The 20,138-nt window shown below is 32.6% G+C and overlaps 1 long non-coding RNA gene across 1 annotated transcript; it reads left to right on the top strand.

The window, feature by feature from the left end:
- Positions 1-619: 619 nt before the first annotated feature.
- LOC135409678 (uncharacterized) lies at positions 620-10,631 on the top strand. Its single transcript, XR_010428309.1, has 2 exons — positions 620-721; positions 10,502-10,631. It is a non-coding gene; the product is annotated as an uncharacterized LOC135409678 (long non-coding RNA).
- The last annotated feature ends 9,507 nt before the right edge of the window (positions 10,632-20,138 follow it).

Below are 20,138 nucleotides of genomic sequence, written 5' to 3'. Positions count from 1 at the left end.
CTTTGTAGATTCCTGAAGAAGATTAGATCCTGTTCGAAATACTGCACAAATATTTTATGGGAAAAACTGCTCCACCATTTGGATGTCTTTTTTTTTTAAGCAGTTCTTGATCTTAATGCTGAATTAAACTTGCTCATCAAAATGGATGTAATCCAGAATCCTGTAACTGTCATGAGCACATTTGGAATTAAAACTTCTGAATATATTCAGAAACCTGTTACAACCCCATAAACACTTGCCTTAAGACCAGACTTCAGTGTCGTTAAGATGATTAAATAGCTGTAACATCCAATATAAGGGGAGTGGCTGAAACAAATGTGATTATTCAGGAGAAGGCACCAGGGGATCTTATAAATGTGTGCAAAAATTTGATCATTAAAAGAGATGCAACCAGACCCTTCTCACTGACGCTCACTAACAAGACAAGATAAAATTGTTGTACAGTGGAACAATAAAACACTTTTTCACTGTGAGTATGGTCAAGCACTGGAAGAAATTGCCCAGAGTGATTGTGAAGCCTCCATACTTGGTGATATTCAAAATTTGTTTGGATATTGTGCTGAGCAACTTGACTAGAAGTCCCCAGCCCAGGCCATGAGTCGTATCTGTGAGGATGTGACCAGGACAAGGTCAGGTCAAGACATCGGCCCACGGTTGGGGATCAGGGTCAGGCCTGGTGAAGGGAAGCAGAGTCAGTCACAAAAATGGAAAGGACAGGCAGGTCTTCAGAGTTGAGCGGAGGTTGTGTTGGGATGTGGGAATGTGAGTGAGCCTAGCTTGGCAAGGCCCATGTCTTGGCACAGCTGTGGGGAACTAGAGTCCGGCCCTGCTGCAGCATCGCCAGGGCAGTGGCAGAGGGTCCTGGGCACTAAAATGGTGTCCTGAGTCATGGGCAGAGTGGGGGAGGCCCCCAGACATTAAAGCCCATTATTGCACTCACGTTCCTTTCAGGTATTTGTGAGATATTCTCCAGTCATGTAAAGGACACAGATTAACTTCCTTGGTACCATCTCTGAAAAGCAAATCATAAGGAACTGAATGAAGCATTAATTCTCCACTGTTTTTCTAGTAAATATAATGGAATGCATGTGATCCTAGAAATCTAGTTTCACAATGATGTATTTCTTTTTAGACAAATTTGCCTTAATGCCTATGGTTATGTTACCTAAATTTAACCCGGACTTTGAACTCAGAAAGTCTGTTCTAATCTCAAAACTATATGGTAAATACATTTTCTTTTAGTTGGAATGCCTCTTTAATTAAAAAATACAAGTAAACTTTTAGTTGATATTAAAGACATGTCTATACCATTTTGAATTCAATACCACAATGAGATACCTTGACCAACAAGGTTTAGCTCAATTTTTTTTGTTTAATATTCTGTCTGTACTCCTAATTTGTCTTAGATGTTTCAATAAGCAGAAAAAATTTTCTTACCTGTAGCATTATGCTATCACATAACTCTGATACAAAAGATAGTTTTTTAAAAGCCAGTTTAGGTGTTTTTAACTGGTGCTCATTATTAAAATTGGACATACAGACACTGTGAAGCAAGGCCACAATAACACGTAGTCTTAGGGTTCAGTCCTGACTCTTGGAAAAAGGGAATGTGGGTTCAGGCCCTTGAGGTTAGCTGCTATGCCCCATGGGCTGTGGAATAGATGATGTCTATTCCTCCACTGGTAACCTTCATTTCGAAAACTTTCCTCCATGTGTTGTTTCACAGATGCCCAAAAGAAACACGCTCTTTAAGTTTAAAATACTGTTGTATATAAGCAAAATGAAGAAAACAGTGTTTCATTTCCACAAAGAGAGTAAAAAGTCTCCTTCCCCACTCTTCCAAGTTCTGTTTGGCTGCTGAAGTAAGAAATAACTAAATTATGCCACAATTTTCATAAATATATTAATTAAATATATTAAGCCAAATTCATACATGGTTATTTTTAAGGTTAAATTTAATTAAAATCACTGCAGGATGAAGGATATTGTTTAGCTAACTATGGTCAAAAAAAGATATCACAATGCCACAATTCAGTTTTCATGTCACTGTGTTCTACTCAGCTCAGAGGCATGGCTAGCGTTGATCTTGGAATTAGTTAATACATAGTGCTTTGAAAACAGAAAAAAAAATTAGTGCTTTTTCTGATTCTAATACTTTTTCTAATTTTTTTTTCTTTTACATTGTTGTTATCAGTATTATATGTATTATTTTTATGATTAATGTCATGCATAGATCTCATTTGATTTTTTGGTAATGTTAACATAAATATTCTTACAGAAGCCTCTTACTTTGATACTTTCCAGTAAAAGAACGTAAAAAATTCTGTAGCTGAATGATGGATATTCTCTCGTGGTTATTTAAGAGTTGAAATTTAATAGCATAAGGAAATGCTCTCTTGAGGTATTTCAACTAGATGATTGCAGGTAGTCCTTCACTGAAAAATGTAAGTAATGTAACAGGGGTATTTTTGTCATAATATAATCATATCACTAAGGCTGTAAAAGATATGAGATTTAGCAGAATATCTGTAATTCCCAAGGGGGGTGATTATCTCCTCACAACTACCCACTAGATTCGCCTTGCTGCTTTTATAAGTCTGCTTTGTGTGAGATAATGCAGCTTAATATCCTAGAAGATCAGTTGACAGCAGTTTCGCATGTTTCACATGAAATAATCTGTCATTATGAAATACTATAACATTTAGAATGTTCTTTAGCTATTGAGAGCCCTCCTCCAATTCAATGATCCAGTGTAGTAACAATGACAAGAAAAGTGATATGTCCAACAATCTAACAATATTGGGAACTTAGAATAAAAATGGTGAAATGTTATGAAAATTTTACTTTCTGTAGAAAGTTGTAAGATTTTTTGTGGTTGTTTGTTTGATTTTGATTTTTTCCATAATATTGTAATAAGTTCGGTTCGATACAATATTGCAAGAGTACAGATGAAACTGGGCTACCTTTAATCTTGCTTTTTGGGTAACAACAGTGAATGACATAACACCTCTTACCTTAACAATGTCAAATGTAATTTGTTTCCTGGTCTGATTAAGTCCTTTCTAAGAAGTCACTGCTGGAAAGCTGTTATCCAGGCTATCCATTAAGGTTAATTTACTGTGTCCCAGTGACTCTTCATTATGGCAGATTCAGTTGATAAAAAACTGTGCAGAGCAAAGGATGAAATATCTAGACTAAGTGACATATTAAAAGTTAGATAATAACTAATTCTCTAAACTCATCCCTTTGCCATCAACAGAAAAAAAACTTCTCCAGATAGTAAACCTTATTATCCACTTAACTCAGATTTAGTAGATTCTTTATTATTTTTTCCCCAACATACAGCATTCATCTCTTAAGAAACACATTTTCGTTATAATCATCCTTCTCTAAACTCTAAATGGCGCAAATCTCCATTGAAGTTAGCTTTTGCTATAAGAATAAATATTCAAAAAAGTAACAAGTGGTGAAATATGTTATCAGCTCTTCCTACACACTGATTCAATAAGAGATCATTCTAATACCTAATATCACAGTGTCATACTTAATTGAAAAACGTATGTTAGAAAAACCCAAAGAGAAAAACAACCCCACCCAGCTGCTTAATTCAAACCCAGAAGACAAGATAACAAAAAATAACAAAAAGAATCTCAAATTCACAGAATTCTAAAGATCATTAAATTTAAATGACAAAGAATCTACTATTTCTTTCCAAATTGGCATTTTTGAAAGAAATACTCATAAGAATGGTGGTTCCAAAAATAAGTAACAAAGCATTTGCTAACAGATGTAAGTTTGTGTCTTTTTGTGTCTTTTTATATCTTTATGCTGAATATTTAAGTTGCAATCACAAAACATGAAAATGAATTAATTCTTATTCATACTAGCACATTATTTTTATTGGCTCAACAGGCTGAAGTGGGTTGGATATCGGTGTTAGAAATTATTTTGAACAATGTCAGCTGGAATCAGTGGAAGTACTAGTAGATTATTGGAAAGCTGGCGTGATAGAATAATCCTAAATAAATACGAATATTTGTTGACTCTTTAAAAAATACATTTTCGGTTAGCTTCATGCTTTTTCTCTCTTTTCCATAGATGTTCATAGCAACTGAGGTGTATGTGCACAGCTTATCAGAGAAACCAAATTTGTCTGATGTGCAAGCAATATCATCAGAAATATTAGAGATATTTTCTTTTTGCTCAGTCAGAGAATACAAACTATAGTGTACAACTTATTTGAACAAACAGATCTAAAAAACCCCAAAAAACAGCTAGAAAAAGGAATATAAGTCATTACAAAGAATGGCTGGTGGGTAATGAAGCAACGATCCCCTTAGAGTAACTTTGAGCAAACGAAATAGAAGGAAAACACCATGATATCCTTGCCTTAGCCTTAAAAAAAAGGACAAAAATCAAAAGGTGGAAGACTAGCCCCTAAAAAGTATTGATACAAATGTTCCACTTAATTATGAACATTAAATAAACACTTTTCTTGGAAAAGGCCAGAACTGTTCATCTGTAACATTTAGTCCTATGGGCTTACAGCAGATAATTTTAAAAGGCTGAGCTTATTAAGTCAGTTTATCAGCCTTGAGAAACAAAGGGTTGAGAAGAAAAAGGACAAGATGATTTCAATATCCAAGATGGTACTGAAAACTTAATGGACTCACGGAGTGGGCACTTTATATTGCATGCAATGCAGATTCCTTCATATATTTGTAGGAAGTCCAACAAAATCAGATTTTCTTCCACACATGCAGATCAACCATGCAAGATATATGCATTTGAATTAGTACAAACATTTTAAACACACTAAATTCATTTTCAGGCCTTGTTTCAAACCAAACCATGCATATATGCACATCGGACTAGCACAAGACATGCAACTGGGAGATGTAATGGCAGAAATGCTGGGAAAAATTCATAGGACTCAAAATTTTGAGGTCTGAAACTGAAAATGTTGTGTTTCATAGAACTTCGCATTAAGAAACTACCAGTATTTCTGAGAATCTTAAGAGACCCTGAAGTAAGCCAAACTCAAGTTTAGCTTGATTCCAGTAGAGTTAAAAATGGTAGATCTCGAAGGGGCTGAACTCCTTACATGTTTTCTGGAAAACCAAAACTGTCAAAGATTGATAAAGAATATTTTTCAAAAAATTTGTTATCTTATGAAAGTTAAGATTTTTCAAAGATATATTGCCAACCATGAACATGTGAAGTGATTTTAAGCAATTTGTAATCCAGATGAAGATAAAGTAGGAACCACCTTCAATCCCTACAGTATCCTGGCTAATTAAGGAATTATTTATTTTACATCTTTTTCTTCTGAGCCATTGGCATTGTTTGACAGTATTCTTTATATGAACTTATTTCCCAAAAAAATATTCCTTCTCAAAAGAATAATTATACCTTCTTTACACAGCACTGTAAAGGCACACACAGAAACAGTAGTTCACAGTTCAAAATTCTCCTAATTTACCTCCTGTAGTCCTGAAACATGGGTTTGCAGTTTGGCAATTTATTAATGTGGAGATGTCAGAAGTGAAAGAGATACTTTAAAAAAAACATAGAAAGTAAATAGCAATATTTTGGTAATTATTTTTAAATTACATTTAAAGAGTGGTTTAAGAAAAGAAAGCCTGGACTTGGGTGGGCTGGGAGGAGAGCTGTTCACCTCTCTTCAACACAGATCAGATATATTTTAAATTCATGCATGGCATTCCTGAAGCAGAATGAAGGATTATAATCAATGTGTGTTGTTATATATAACATATGAGAAAACCTCTTCTAGCATTTTGGCAGAATTTACTTTAAAATGACAAGTAACACTTTCTTAATTAAAGGCGCCACTAGTATTTAGAATTATTTCTAAGCAGACGTTTTTCAAGGTTTACTGTTTAGAAGTATGAAAGGAAATTTATTATTAAGACAAGTAGAATCACTAAAGAAGAATCAATTAGTGGAGAGCATAACATGACTCTGAAGCTCTTGTTTTGTAATTTTTTTTAGTAATAAAATTTAGCCATGAAAACATTTTAGATTTTAATACTGTTGAAAAATTGATATATTCTGTTTGTTAGAGGATACTAACCTTGGCACTTGTGATGTGGAAGAAATTTGAATATACATGCAAATTCAGAAGGAAAATATGCCTGATATTCTGACTAAACATTTCAAATTAAGACTGTAAATAAATTTAGAATCAAAATGAAACTACAGCAAAGCATAATGTATTAATCATTACAGAATTTGAATTACCCAGATGTAAGCTCTGTATGAGTCTCTAGATCTTGGCAGAAAGAGACACTGTTTGAAAACAAGAGACTGCTAATGTTGACAGGAAACAGATAGGAACAGAAGTATAGGACAGTAAAGGAATGATTGATAACAGATTTATTTCCATATAGACGACTCATACTCTATCTTCTGAAAACATGGTTTGCAAATTCTGTAATATTTTTAAGGTGTTCTGGTCTGCATAATATATATATTCTTGAAATTCAAGGTACGTTTTCATGCATTTCTATTTTTTTCGCATTGAAAATAATAACAATAATAATAGCAGTTTACATCTTGTCTATCCTTGAATCTTGTCTGAATTCAAATTCTTAAGTGATATAGATTATACGCTGTTACTTCCATACTTTTAAAAGAAAGTGAAAATTGTACAATATTTTTATTAGAGGTGATCTATTAGGATGATGTATTTCAAAAATTAAAGCAAAAAAAGAGAAGAAACTGTTTTCTTATGTATCATTCTGCTAAGTATTAATACTACTTTGAAAAAAAGTTGAAATGGTTATGAAAATGGGGTTCTAATCTATTCTGACTCAGTCACTTTTTCTGATTTTTTATTTTAAGAGTAATTTAATTTTGCAATGTATATCAGTTTTCAAAATGGGACTGAAATAATTTGCTTGAATTTCCTGAAAAATCTGTTATCAAAGTATCTGGAACAAATATATGCATTGTACGTAAATGTATAAATTCAATAAACATAAATTTACATTAAAAATACAAGAGAAAATTAATAGGACAGTTGTGTCTAAAACAATGAGTAATTTTTACATTTTGTGAATCCTCAGTAAGACCTTAACAGGAAAAATATCCAAGATTATTACCATATTTCAGGGAAAAAACATGGATTTATTGCTAAAATACAGAGGAAGCATATAAATAGTTTCATTTTTAGAAAATATGACTTCCAGGCAAGGTGAAAAGATGTCAAATTGTACTGTTTAAAGACAAGAAGGCTGGAGATTTAAACACATAACATAGGACACCAGAGAGATGCTGTCCATGTCCACTATTATGACAAAGATTTAGATTAACTGTCAGAGTTAAGTTTCAAATTCATTTAATTTGCCAAGGTAGTGCATTAAATCTTCACCTTTGGAGGACTTCAAGAGAAATTTAAACAGTCATTTGCTACTAAGGGTTAGTATAGATGTTCTAAACTGGGGCAATGAGGTGAGTTAGATCTGGATGCTACTTCTCTTTCACTTTTTATTACTACAACTTTTTATTGCAAATATATTAGAAATGTACAAACAGTTAAATACAATTAACTTCTGTGTTGTTCATTATTGATAATGTAAGAAATTTGGTGCGTAAATGAAAACAAAATAAATATACCACAAAGTTCACAGGTGCAATATAGAAATCTAAATACAAACTGATATTCTGAAAGATCTTATGCAGCTGCTATTAAACTGACTGATTATTTTGGTAACTAAATTTTGGATACCAGCTATATTGGTATATCAATTTACTATTTTCAGTTACCCTGACACCTTAAGTTTATGGCCAAATGCATCCTAATTTTAATTCTGTTGGAGTTTATCTCATAGTCACCCAGCCAAGACCTAATAGTTAGGCATTTTGGAATCATTGTTAAATCATCTGTAAATATATGCTATTAGAGTTAGCACTTTTTTTATTGCATAAATATAGTCATAGAAAAAGCAAGTGATGCTCTGAAAACATCAGTGATCAAAGCACTCTTACAGGATACATGCAAAAATTCCCCCTCTCCCCATGCTTCTCCCTCAGACAATTAAAATCCGTGAGTGCAATCAAAGAACCACAAAATCAGAAAATCAGAGAATTACAGTATGCTTGTACAGAAGCACAAGCAAAGTTAACTGAACCAGGTTGCTCAGGATCATGACCTGTTGCATTCTGAATATCTTTACAGTATCTCTCTAAAACCTATTACAGTTGGTCACTCTCACAGTAAAAAAGGATTTTTTCCTAAGTTCAGATAGAATTTCATCCTTTTTAATTTGCGTCCATTGCCTCTTGTCTCATCAGTGGGCACTACTGAGAGCAGTCTGGTTACCATTTCTTCATTCCCTCCCATGGTACTTATACACAATGATAAGATCCCCTTAAGCCTTCTCTTGAACAGTGCCAGCTCTCTCAGAGAGAATCAGTATATTTCAATGCCAATAGGGTAATACCAATATTACAATGCATAGTTTATTCCTGTAATTTCTATTGGTTCACAAAATCTAGGAATATCGTGTATAGAAACATAAATATTGGTCGTACAGGTTAGAAAATATGTCTTTATATGTATTTGAAGAGCAGTGCCCAACTGAAATTGTAGAAACTAAATGTTTAGTGTTGGTATCTACGTATGTTTTTAGAAAGAATGAAACTAAGGAGTGTGACTGCTCTGCAAGTATTTCAAACAGCCCAAAGGCAGCACACATTTTTTAATGCACCAGGATGTGCCACGTAAAATATGTCTATATGGAGTGTCAGGCCCAATTCTTTACCAAATCAAGTAGATGAGAATTTAGTCACTATTTTCAAACGGATTTAGATTGAGTTTAGAATCAGATTAAGAAAATAAATATTGCAAAAGTATTCCTGACTTATTTTAAAAGTATCCAAATGCAATTCAGTCAGTGTGACCCCAAAAAATTCAGCACAGTATCAAAAAAAAAACAAACAGCTGTGTAATTTGATGCTAAATGAATCTACCTAGACCAATTAACCTAGAACAGGCTTCCAGACGCAGCTATGTAATATCAACAGAAATAAACTCATAAATGAAAGGTTGAGTGAAGAAAACTTCTAAGGGAAATCAGGACAGAATTAAGAATAATTATAAAAAAGCCTAGGATCAAGGATCTTGCAGACAAGTTTGCCCCAGAGTTCAAGATAATACAGATCATTTTATGATACTTGTAATTCACTGATGCATTAAAAATAGTTAGCAAAATACTATAACTCTATTGAAATCTTTGCTTTTCTTTGTTTTTAAGGGGGGAGGAAAAATGATTTCTGCTAAATTTTCTGGCATTTTAGTTGGCTCAAATTACATCTATGAAGGACTAAATTAGTACCAATGCACAACAAAAACTGAAACAAGAACTATACATCTACACAAGTGTGGGCTTCTGTTGCTTACTGGAATCTCATCGCCTTTCATTTTTTAGCTATTAAAATTCTGATAAAACATAAACATTGAAAACTAGAAACTCTCGTATTTTCCTTGAGGAAACCTGAAACCTGGTTAAATTCTCATATCAGTAAAAGCAGGACCTCAAGTAGTTGGTAAATTATCCACCAGAGCCAAAGTTCTGTGAAGGGAAGCAGAACAAATACAGGCCAAATTATCTTGACCAGTTATGAAGCAGTACATGCTAGCCTGTGAGGAAATTGGAGGTAACAGTTCTAGGTTAATGCCATATAGCTGTTAATGCATAAACTGATTGGATGGCATCTTCAATTCTCTTGCTTTTTTTTTTTTCTGCTACCCTTTTGCTGTTTCATTTTTCTTCCTTTTTTTCCCCTCTCTTTTTTTTTTCTCTTTCAAAAAGGTTCCCAAATATTACTGTATTACAGATTTTCCATTTTTAGTAACAGCACCTTCACACTTTATGTTGTTCACACTGTTTGCTGGCAATGTCCATTCTACCTGCTTATAGAAAGATAATGATAAATAATTTAAATACTTTCAGATGCCTTCCATATGAGGTGTAAATTATGTAAATATTCCAGCTCATTATGAGCTGAGACAGAAACTGAAACTCAGAAAGTAGATCCTTAATATATATACATCACAACATCATAACTAGTATAAGTAGTGCTTTTATAAATATACAGAGGAAATACAGGCTTGTTCATGTTTTCAGAAATTCATACCTGTACATTTTTAATTAAACTAATAGAAATAGTGATTTGTATATGGACTGTTTTCAGAACTGCTTTTTAATGAAAAATAATTGTAACAATGAATTTTATTTTATATTTATTTGAGTGTACATTATATATAGTTGTATTTTTTTTAATTGAAATGACATTTCATATGAAAGAAAGCAGAACTTATTACTGTCTTTTCCTACGCTCATTATAATCCTAGTCATAGTGGTATCATCTACACACACAGAATTAATGTGGCTAAATCTTCATTTCATCAAGATTTTCAAGTGCATTAATTTGCATGTTGCAAGAATAGTAACTGTAATCTCCTTTCCTCAGGCAGATTCATCAATATTTGGGACTTCATAAGTGAAACCAAAAAAGAACAAGTTAGAGCATGGAGACAAACAGTTCTACTGTAATTCAATCTTAATAAGAAATTGCTAATTCCTAATAAAGACTTTTCCAGTCTACTTTCTATGTCTTTAGAACTTACTAGAAGTTAAAAATGTATTTTCAATTATTTGTTCCATGATGTCTCCTTTAATAGAAATTAAATAATAAATTAGTATCCAATGTTCATAGCAAATATTCAGTGATAGATAACTGATAGCTTAATGCTGAAGGATGGAAGGACCTAGAACTAGATGACTGAGTGTGTAACTCATGATGGGTTTTTTGTAATACGATTGGCTTGATAATAACTCATAGTTCATAGATGTAGTTATAAGTAAGGAAATTCAGATGTAATAGCTTTTGGGGAGATTCAAAGCTGTCCATTTCATACCATATTGGTAATTAAGATTTAATTAGATCTGGCTCTGCTGAAATTTCACTCAGGACAAGTAGATACCAAAATGAAGTTTGGTGCCATTCAGGAGTTTTGGTTTGGTTTAGGTTTGTTTTGGTTTGAAGTCTACAGTATATTTGGCATAGGTTTAATAAATAAACTAAGCATTGAAGGGTTTTGTATATTTACTTAGTATCACTGCTATTGGGAGAGGAATGCAATATTTTAAAATCTTGTCTCATGCTTCACCCTAGGACATTTTATGGAACACTAAAGTCCTCAGGAGTTTTAGGAGCATGTTGACTCGTCACTGAGCCAGTACTGTGTGACTTTTCATCCCTAATGACTTGCACTACATATGACAAGGAAAAACAAAAAGCACATAAAGGAAATTAAAAATTCTTCTTTATTATTTTTTTCAAGATTTCTAGATGCTTATCTATAATTAATGATCCCCCATTAATCACAGTTCATATTTTGCTGTCATTTTTATCTATTAAATACATTCACATCAAATTAGAATTATTCAGTCAATTGCAAAATAGAGAGCTATAGGTAAAACATAAGTAATGATTATTAGGAAAGATTTGTAACAACTCTGTTTCTTTCTAAATTATTAGAAGTATTTAAAATTCCAGTTGCATTTCATACACTCTGAATAAATCCTTTGTAAAGCTATAAATGGTATTTTTGTATCTAAAAATAACCTTTCTTTTTTTATACTTTTAAGGAAGTTTCAAGAGGGTGAATGTGTGCCCTCAGCTCATATGGACACCTGTTGTGGTCCAGTTAGCAGTGGACAACAAAGTATATTTCTCTTATGTAACCAATGCTGTGTGAAGAAGAATCACACGTCTGGGTGTAGCAGCAGTATATAATGAGTGTTCTTCTTGTAATAAACCGACATTTTGCCGACCAAATTGGCCTGTGAGCAATCTGTTCCGTGCCCCTCCACCGATACTGGGTGAAGAACCTTTTCCTGAAATCTAACATAAACCTGCCCTGATATGATCTCAGAGACTAACTTCCTGCAAGAGATACTTCAGGAAATGATATCCATGCTAGATTTTTCATCCAATATTCATCAGCCTGTCTATCCCTGTACTCACAATATTTTATATCTACTTTTTAAAATTGATACAGTATGTAGAGAAATAGCTATTTGGTAGTATCTAATAGCACAATCAGGCTAGTTTTCTTTGGGCAAAATTAAATGTCATTGTACCTCAAGCTAGAGTATAACTTATCCATGTGTTCCTTCACAACAATAAGTGAGCTGTTAACAGTCATTCTTGCAAGACTTAATAAGATATTACAGGCTTTCCACTTTGTTGATTCTAAATACAGTAATTAGACTCAGCTACAATAAGCTTGTAATAAAACTATAATGATATCAGAGGCATTTAAAAAAAAGCTGTAATGCAACAGGACAAAAAGCTGAAATAACCAACATAGGTAAGACATATAGAGTTGACTGAATCACTAGATCAGAATACATTTACAGAAAAAGATAAATTCTGAAAAAAGAAAAATCAAACTCTAGTCACTATCATTTCACTTTTACTGCTTTACGGGGTATTTTCACCATGAGTCTTCTGTTTTACAGGCTGAAGAGGTAGAACTTTCCTACGTCTTCACTCTGCTTTTTTGATTCCTGTTTAGCCCTATCACAGTCCATTCTAAAATATACATTGCTACCTGTAAAAGCTGGCTATCAGTAGCTCATGGAATCCCCCACAGAACTCCAGCCTGGGGATCATGAATTTGTCACTGATCGAAAATAGCTGGATTGTTATATTTCCGGCCATAGTGAAAGCATTTTTTATGCTTCTCATCCCTCAAGACTAATAGAAATGATGATTTGGATGGATGAAGGATACATTCTTTACAAAAAAGGGCCTGTGCTTTTTAGCTGAAATGTATAAAAACTCATGATGACTCAAGAAAGTGCTTCAAGGGCACCTCAAGGGCATGCACAATTGAGCATAATTTGCCAATCAACTCTTGAGCTCTTAGGTGCAAACAGGAAATGATAGGACACCAAAGTGATAAAAAGTCCCAGGACCCTTTGAGCAGAAATAGAATGTTTTAACTGAAAAATAAATTCATTTTAACATGAATCATCAGCAACAGTAGCACCAGTCAAGGTTAATTCCTGCATAGGACTACGGTGCGTTTGATTAAAAAACTGCTGAATACACTCAGACTTTTACAATATTTCTCATGCTTCCTTCGCTTCATCACTGAGTGTCACTATGACAAAATCATTTTCTGTCATGAGGGGCTCACAATGGTGACAAGAATTTCTGTTACATATTTAAAAAGTGTCTACTACTTCTATAAAGAAGGAACAAAGATTTTCCTTAACAAGATACTGAATCCTAACAGATTTATCTAATGTATAACATCGACTATGGGTAAATTGAAGTCATCTTAATGCATTTTTCTACTTTCCTTCATTTGTGGTCTTTCTCACCAGTTCTTCTCTTTTTTTCTTTGTGGCAGTGCACCATGAATTAGTATTTAAAGAAATATGCAAATTCAATATTATGCCTCAATACAAACAGTGAATTTTTGTTCATTTTAGTTTGTATCTGTCTGTCTGTCATGCTTCACGCTTTCAAGACCTATTTATATAAAGTTTTCAGCTGCTGGTGTGTGGATTTTAGTTTCATTTTTCCAATAGCAATGCAGCCAAAGCTTTTTTCATCCTTAAATTTGAACCATAATTTCAAACAATGACATTATTAATATTGGAAAAGTCAAAGTAGGAAGAATCCCAATTATCTTTGAATTAAGCAAGAGAAGGGAGAATACAAAGACTCATTTTCACACAGTAAAAAAACACTGCTTCTAGCCATAACTTGGCTAAATGGAAAACTTCAAATCTCACCATTACTTTTTATTGCTAGTGCAAAGCAATGTTTATCTAATATTCCTCTTATCTTTATGACTACTGCATATGCAATTTGCATAGGCAATTCCAAAAAGAAAAATTATGCATCTGATGGTAATTACACCTGGCTAACATTGAGAATATAGTTAAGTAAATTTAATTTGCTTTGTAATAACTTTCAAGACATTTTATGTTACACATTTGCATGTAAACACCTTAAAATATTAACGTAGTTATGCCAATGGAGGGTAAAATAATTCCTGAAGGTCAAAGTAAAAGTATAATGTCTTTGAATGAAATTAATTTATTTCAAGTAGTCATAATCATTATTCTTCTTATTGTAAGTAACTAGAATGATTGACTGATGTATATGATAAAATTTGACCTACTTATGGAGAGGGAGCATCAAAAAACTCACCATGGAAATTTCATTATTCACTGCACAGTGACATAATCATCTGCTGAAAAATACAAGGAATGAGTTGTACTCAGGATGAGCACAAACATCCCACCTGGGACCTTATTTGAATTATCCTTTTTTAGTGGTTAGGAAGAAGTTGTAATCTCCTGGTGACAAATCTCTTTTGAAATAATGTGGCATCAAGAAAAATCAGCAAGGGAATGGGGAGGGGGGGGAATATTTCCCTCTCAATCTGAACTTTGCTGGTAAATAAGCAAGAAATGTTTTCTTTTAAAGTCTTCATTTTATTAGTGATCGTATTAATAAAGCATGAATTATACATCCTTACTTGTATAAAATAGATCACTCTCAATGTTTCAGACCAGATATTTAGCCTAGATTAAGTATATTCTAATGTGAATGTATTGATTCTATGACATCTTTAATTATGCCTCATGCATATTGGTACCAGTAATGGGCTTTATTTACATTATCATATATATTATGTCCCTGATGCTCTATAGTGGCATAAGTCTTCATGTGTGGAGTTCTTTTTGGGTTTAGCTTCAAACATAACTGGACAATGCCGTGTCATACTGCTAAATACAGACAATACCCAGAGATGCAAAAGCAGAATACCTTCCTATAGCTGTAATTGTATATATAAAGGATTTCATCTCATCTGTACCATATCATCCTGTATGATATTGGTTGTATCTGTGTCATATAACTTTAAGAAACTCTACTAACACTGCTACAAGAATTTAATACAAAAAAGACAGATTGATGAAAATTTCATTATTTATTCTTTTAATGATGATCTGAGCTAAATAAGAATGCGGCATTTTATGTAATTAAAAGATGTTTTAATTATACAAAGACCCCAATACATGCATCTATAAAATCAAGTATTAGATACTTATGAGATGCACCAAATTACACACAGGCATATATACATATACACAAAAATTGAAAAAATTGTACATAGATATGCATTTATGTATTCATAGATTAAAAAATTAAACACATTAATTAATCTAAACTTAAACATATTTTTATTTATACTGAACAATTTTTTCCCCAGAAATTTCCATTTTTATATGAAAATTCATGTTTTATTTTAACTAAAGATGGAAAAAGCGATGCATACAAATAATTGAAAACACTGCCTACCTCCCAAGCTCTTCTTAAAACCTGACTCTAATGGAGATAGTGTCTTCAGTAATAGAGGTTAAGATAATATTTCACTTGGAGTTGTACAGTTACTTATTCTTGCATAAGACTATTAACTTAAGGCATCGAATATATTGCTACAATAGGCTTCTTGTTTAACAAACAAAATTAGAAAAAGTTAAATGTATGCAAAATTATATAACAAGAATTTGAGTGATATTTATGATCTAAATAGATTCTTATTGCTATGGAACAGTTTCTGCAGAATATCACGTGCATATGTTAATTGTATTGATTACTGTTTTTGTAAATGAAGCTTATTTGCCTTATTAACAAAGTAAGATGTGAAATATTTTAATCTTAATAAAGTAATGAATATGCAAAAACATAAAGCAATTTAGGTGGAACAAGATTTGGAATTTTGTTTTTAGCATAGCAGAACTGGCAAATATACAAATGACTGAAATGCAAACATGCATCATTTTCTGCTATCAAATGTAAAACAAAAACCAAACCCTCGTTCAATATGGCTATCAGTGTTTTTGTACAATATAAAAATATTCTTCTGATCTAGGATGATGCTACAGGGAAACATTAGAAGTTCTAACTCAAAAGGAAATACACATTTGAATACTTAATGCTGTTAAAACACGTCAGTGCATTAAAATCACCCAGATCTACAGTCACTTTGTGTCTATATTCATAAGGATCTTTACTACCTTCAGTTACCCTGGTCTTCATTAGTGCCACCAAAAACCTTAAAAGACTTTTGGATAGGATTATTACAGAAATTGAACCTTAATTGGAACTTAATCTCTATAATTATGCATAATTACCCATGTTTATTACTCCTACGATGAGCATACATTTTTCTTTAGCTGTAAGGCAAAATGAGTAAAAGCTTCTAGAAGCACTGCATAACGTGATTTGTATGCACTTCACTGACTTTATTAAGCTGTATACTTTTAAAATTCAATTAAAAATATATTTTCAGTTTTTGGCCTTTGACTTTGGCAAGGAACATGAATAGAAAAAAGTACAAGTCTTGATGGCAAGTGACAGCTGTTCATTTCTTTTATTCCTTGAAACGTGGGCCAAAAATGATGTAGTACTGTCCTTTGTCTGACTTCTTTCCATTCTGAAATCCACAGAGGAACCAGTGTACAAACACAAGGGAAAAGAAGAGCACATTTAATACAGTCATATTATTTTTCAAAGATAAGTATGGTTAAATCAGACTCACTTAGCCTTAGAGTCTATTTAAACTACAAGTCATGTTGATTGTCACACCAGGGAGTAGATTTGTGATAACATGGCACAGTCATTTGTAAAACTACCCTTCATAAGTAATGCAGCTTGCTTGTATGAGTTTCACCATTTGTAAAGAAACAGCCACATGCTGTGACTTCTGTTTCTACATATTCAGTTTTCTGAGCTCAATCTTTTAAAACTCGATAGCTGTGTCAGGAGTATTTGTATTCAGCAGCCACCATCATCATCAATTTTGCAAAATCAGTTATGGGGTTATATCCATTTACTTTTATAGTCTCAACCATAACTGCATCTGCCTCAGAGTTACTTACAGATATCATACCTGTGGTGTTCTGGGGATAAAGAAATAATATGGTCATGGAAAGTGTTTAAAATACAGTATTATTCTGATTTGGTAATAATATTTTAAATAAGGGAGAACTAAGATATGGTCCAAAACTTTTTTACTCAATTCAGTTTTTCTTGTTTAACAAGAAAGTATTGTGTCATTTCTTAAAATTAAGTGAATGGAAGAGCTAATAAGGGATAGAAAATCAGGGTTGTTTTCTTTTACATATTTCTACAAAATCAGTTACTTGATTACCATTAGAAATCCAATCCTAGTTTAATGTATATTATGTGTCATGATGAAAGGTAAGAGTAATCAAACTGTATATATGTTATTTAATTTTTTGTCTATTTTTTTAATCTTGTGGGAATGATCACCTGAATTTTCAATATCATATATTATTTTTGGACAAAGGAAAATACAGATGTGCAGCAAATTCAGGTATAGAAGTTTGGTATTGCTATTGATTATATCAATTAGATAGGTGTCACTAACCAGAAGCTGGAGGGTAACTATATATTTATGAGTGTGTGGGTGTTTGTGTAACGTGTGCATGCACTTGTGCTTTTGATTTTGTTATCCAACTTGAATTTCTCAAATCTGAGGACAATGAAAGAAGAATGTATACATGATTGAGACTTTCACAAGGAAAACTGGAGAATCATACTTTTCCACTCAGAAAGAACCATATACTAAATGTTTTAATCTGTATCTGAAAAAAATAATTCCTGCATAATATTTCATTGATGTCTAGATTATGTAAATAAATATACTTTGAAAAATGCTGATGCTTAATTCTTGTCTTTCAATTCCATTTCATGAATCAAGCTCCTAAATTAAAGGAACAAATAATTCAATTCACCTATCTGAACATATCTAAGAGTCTTAAGTTTAAAACATTTTAGTGACCTTCAGCTTTTCAGTTTTAATTTGAAAAAGCATACCCATCTCCAATCTGAATAGCTTTCCCGTATTCCCAGTATTTCCTACATTAGATCCAAGCATAATGATTATGCTTCTATTTTACCAGTGCACCTCTATCCATTGCCATTCACCCAGAAAGCAGCAGGTATGGTTTTTATTGCAACCTTTTGTTACTATGATTCTGTGTTTCTACTTATTCCCAGTTTTAGTTTTGTATTTTACATTATACAGTCATTAAACACAAGAAAATAGCATCAATATTAGAAACAAAGACCAGAGTATTGGATGGCTTTTTTTCACTCGAAGACCCTGATCAGTATTACATGCTTTCTCTCTCTAGTTCAGTTATACTTTAATGATACAACATTCAAGAAAATTCCAGAATTTTCAGGGTTTTCTTGTGATTGAAACGCTCTTATGGTACAGACATATATGGAAACACTTCAGCCTGAAGAGCTCTGTAGCTTGATTTTGCACTTATTGGCCACCTCTGTATCTCCTTGAGCTATTATATGATATAACAACAACTACCTTTAAACTTATAGTTACTAAAAGAGTCCACCAATTAAGAGTAACTGACAATAGTTAAGTCAATCTAAGAGTATTTGTAAGAGGGTTACTTAGTTCCTACATCCTTACTCTACTCTGGAAGAAAGTGAGCAATGATTTGCAAAGACCTCTAGAAGATCTAGGCATAGCTAGAACTCTTTACATCTGTCCAGTTCTGACACTAAAGATGATTTTGTGAATCATGCCCCAACAGATTCAGTTTTTAGGTTTTCAAAGGAAATTTCAAAGGAATTAAAGTTTTGTACACCTCAGCTTCACTTCAGTCCTTCTCTTGGGACTTTTTCATTACATTAGATATAGTCTTAGATCTGTAATTAGGACTGAGAAAATGATTTGACAGTCCATCATTTATTAAACTCTTTTGCCTTTTTCAGTGTATGAAAGCATCATTAATATCTTTGTATTAACAAAATGAGCTACTATAAATTATTCAGTGAGGAGACTGTGCATATAAATAACCATCTGGGCAAAAGAATCACTTGTTCAGTTAATTACCAACGCTCACTGCAACCACTGTCTCAAATAAAGGAATATTGTGTAGAATACATGCTTACAAGTGTCAGGTCAATTCATTAATATGAAGGGTACAGTACCGATTGCAAGAATGTCTAAAGAGTCTGCTCTCAAAATTATTGGGGGAAAAAATAAAAATAACAAACCAATCAACCAACCAAACAAACAAAAAGATAAAACCCAGATAAACAATTGCAATGCCCTGTTTCTCCAATAATTTTTTTTGAAACACTAGCTTCACTCCTGTTAGCTTGCCTAACAGATACTAACAACACTAACAGAAACAGTTTAAGGAAAGGGAGTATGAACAAGATAAATAACAAAAAAAAAGGCCAACCAAATACCAAAACCAAACAAACAAATATAATCAAAACCCTATAGAAGACGAAAGTCCTTGACCACAAGTTTGTCTTGTTTTACCTTTTAACATACACTAACCTTGTATTTCAATTTTCAGTATGTAGCTAGGGACACAAAAATCCCTAGCTTTAGGGATTTTTAGTAGTAGAAGCAGTAACGATAATACACAGCTGTGACTATATGCATATAATGATGACTTTTCATCTTAGGAATAAAAAATCTCCAAAGAACAAGGATCTTAGACACAGAGAAGGAATTAGTATATTGAAAATTCCTCCTATATAGTGAAATGACAATTAAATTGACACAGCATTTAAGACCCAAATGCAAGTCTATTAGGTAATCAAAGTGAGATTTAAATAGATTTTCAAATAAATTATTTTTATTTCCTGCTATACCAATCACTTCTCATTATTTCTTACTCAGATTTATGAGGCTTAAAACTCATTTAAGCTTTCCATAGCTGTCAGCTGTGATGTCAAGTGATTTTATAATAAATTTCTTAAACAGTTTTAGTGAGACACATTCGACAGATATTTCTTCCTCAAAGCTCTTTTTTCTTAATTTTTTAAAAAAAATTATCTTTTAAATAACAGTATAATATACTGCATGAAAGAGAATCAGTAGATATGCATGAAATGTTTTTATTACCTTCATTAATGATGTTAAGCTCAAGAAATACAGATGCATTTCTATCACACATATTAGGATCGGCAAAAACATATTTCTGTATGCTAACACTTTAAAATTTTAA

The sequence above is a fragment of the Pseudopipra pipra genome, chromosome 2 (genome assembly GCF_036250125.1).
Source record: "Pseudopipra pipra isolate bDixPip1 chromosome 2, bDixPip1.hap1, whole genome shotgun sequence".
Classification (NCBI taxonomy): Eukaryota; Metazoa; Chordata; class Aves; order Passeriformes; family Pipridae; genus Pseudopipra; species Pseudopipra pipra.
Note: the sequence above shows the minus strand (reverse complement) of the source record. Positions and strands in the feature narration are given on the sequence as shown.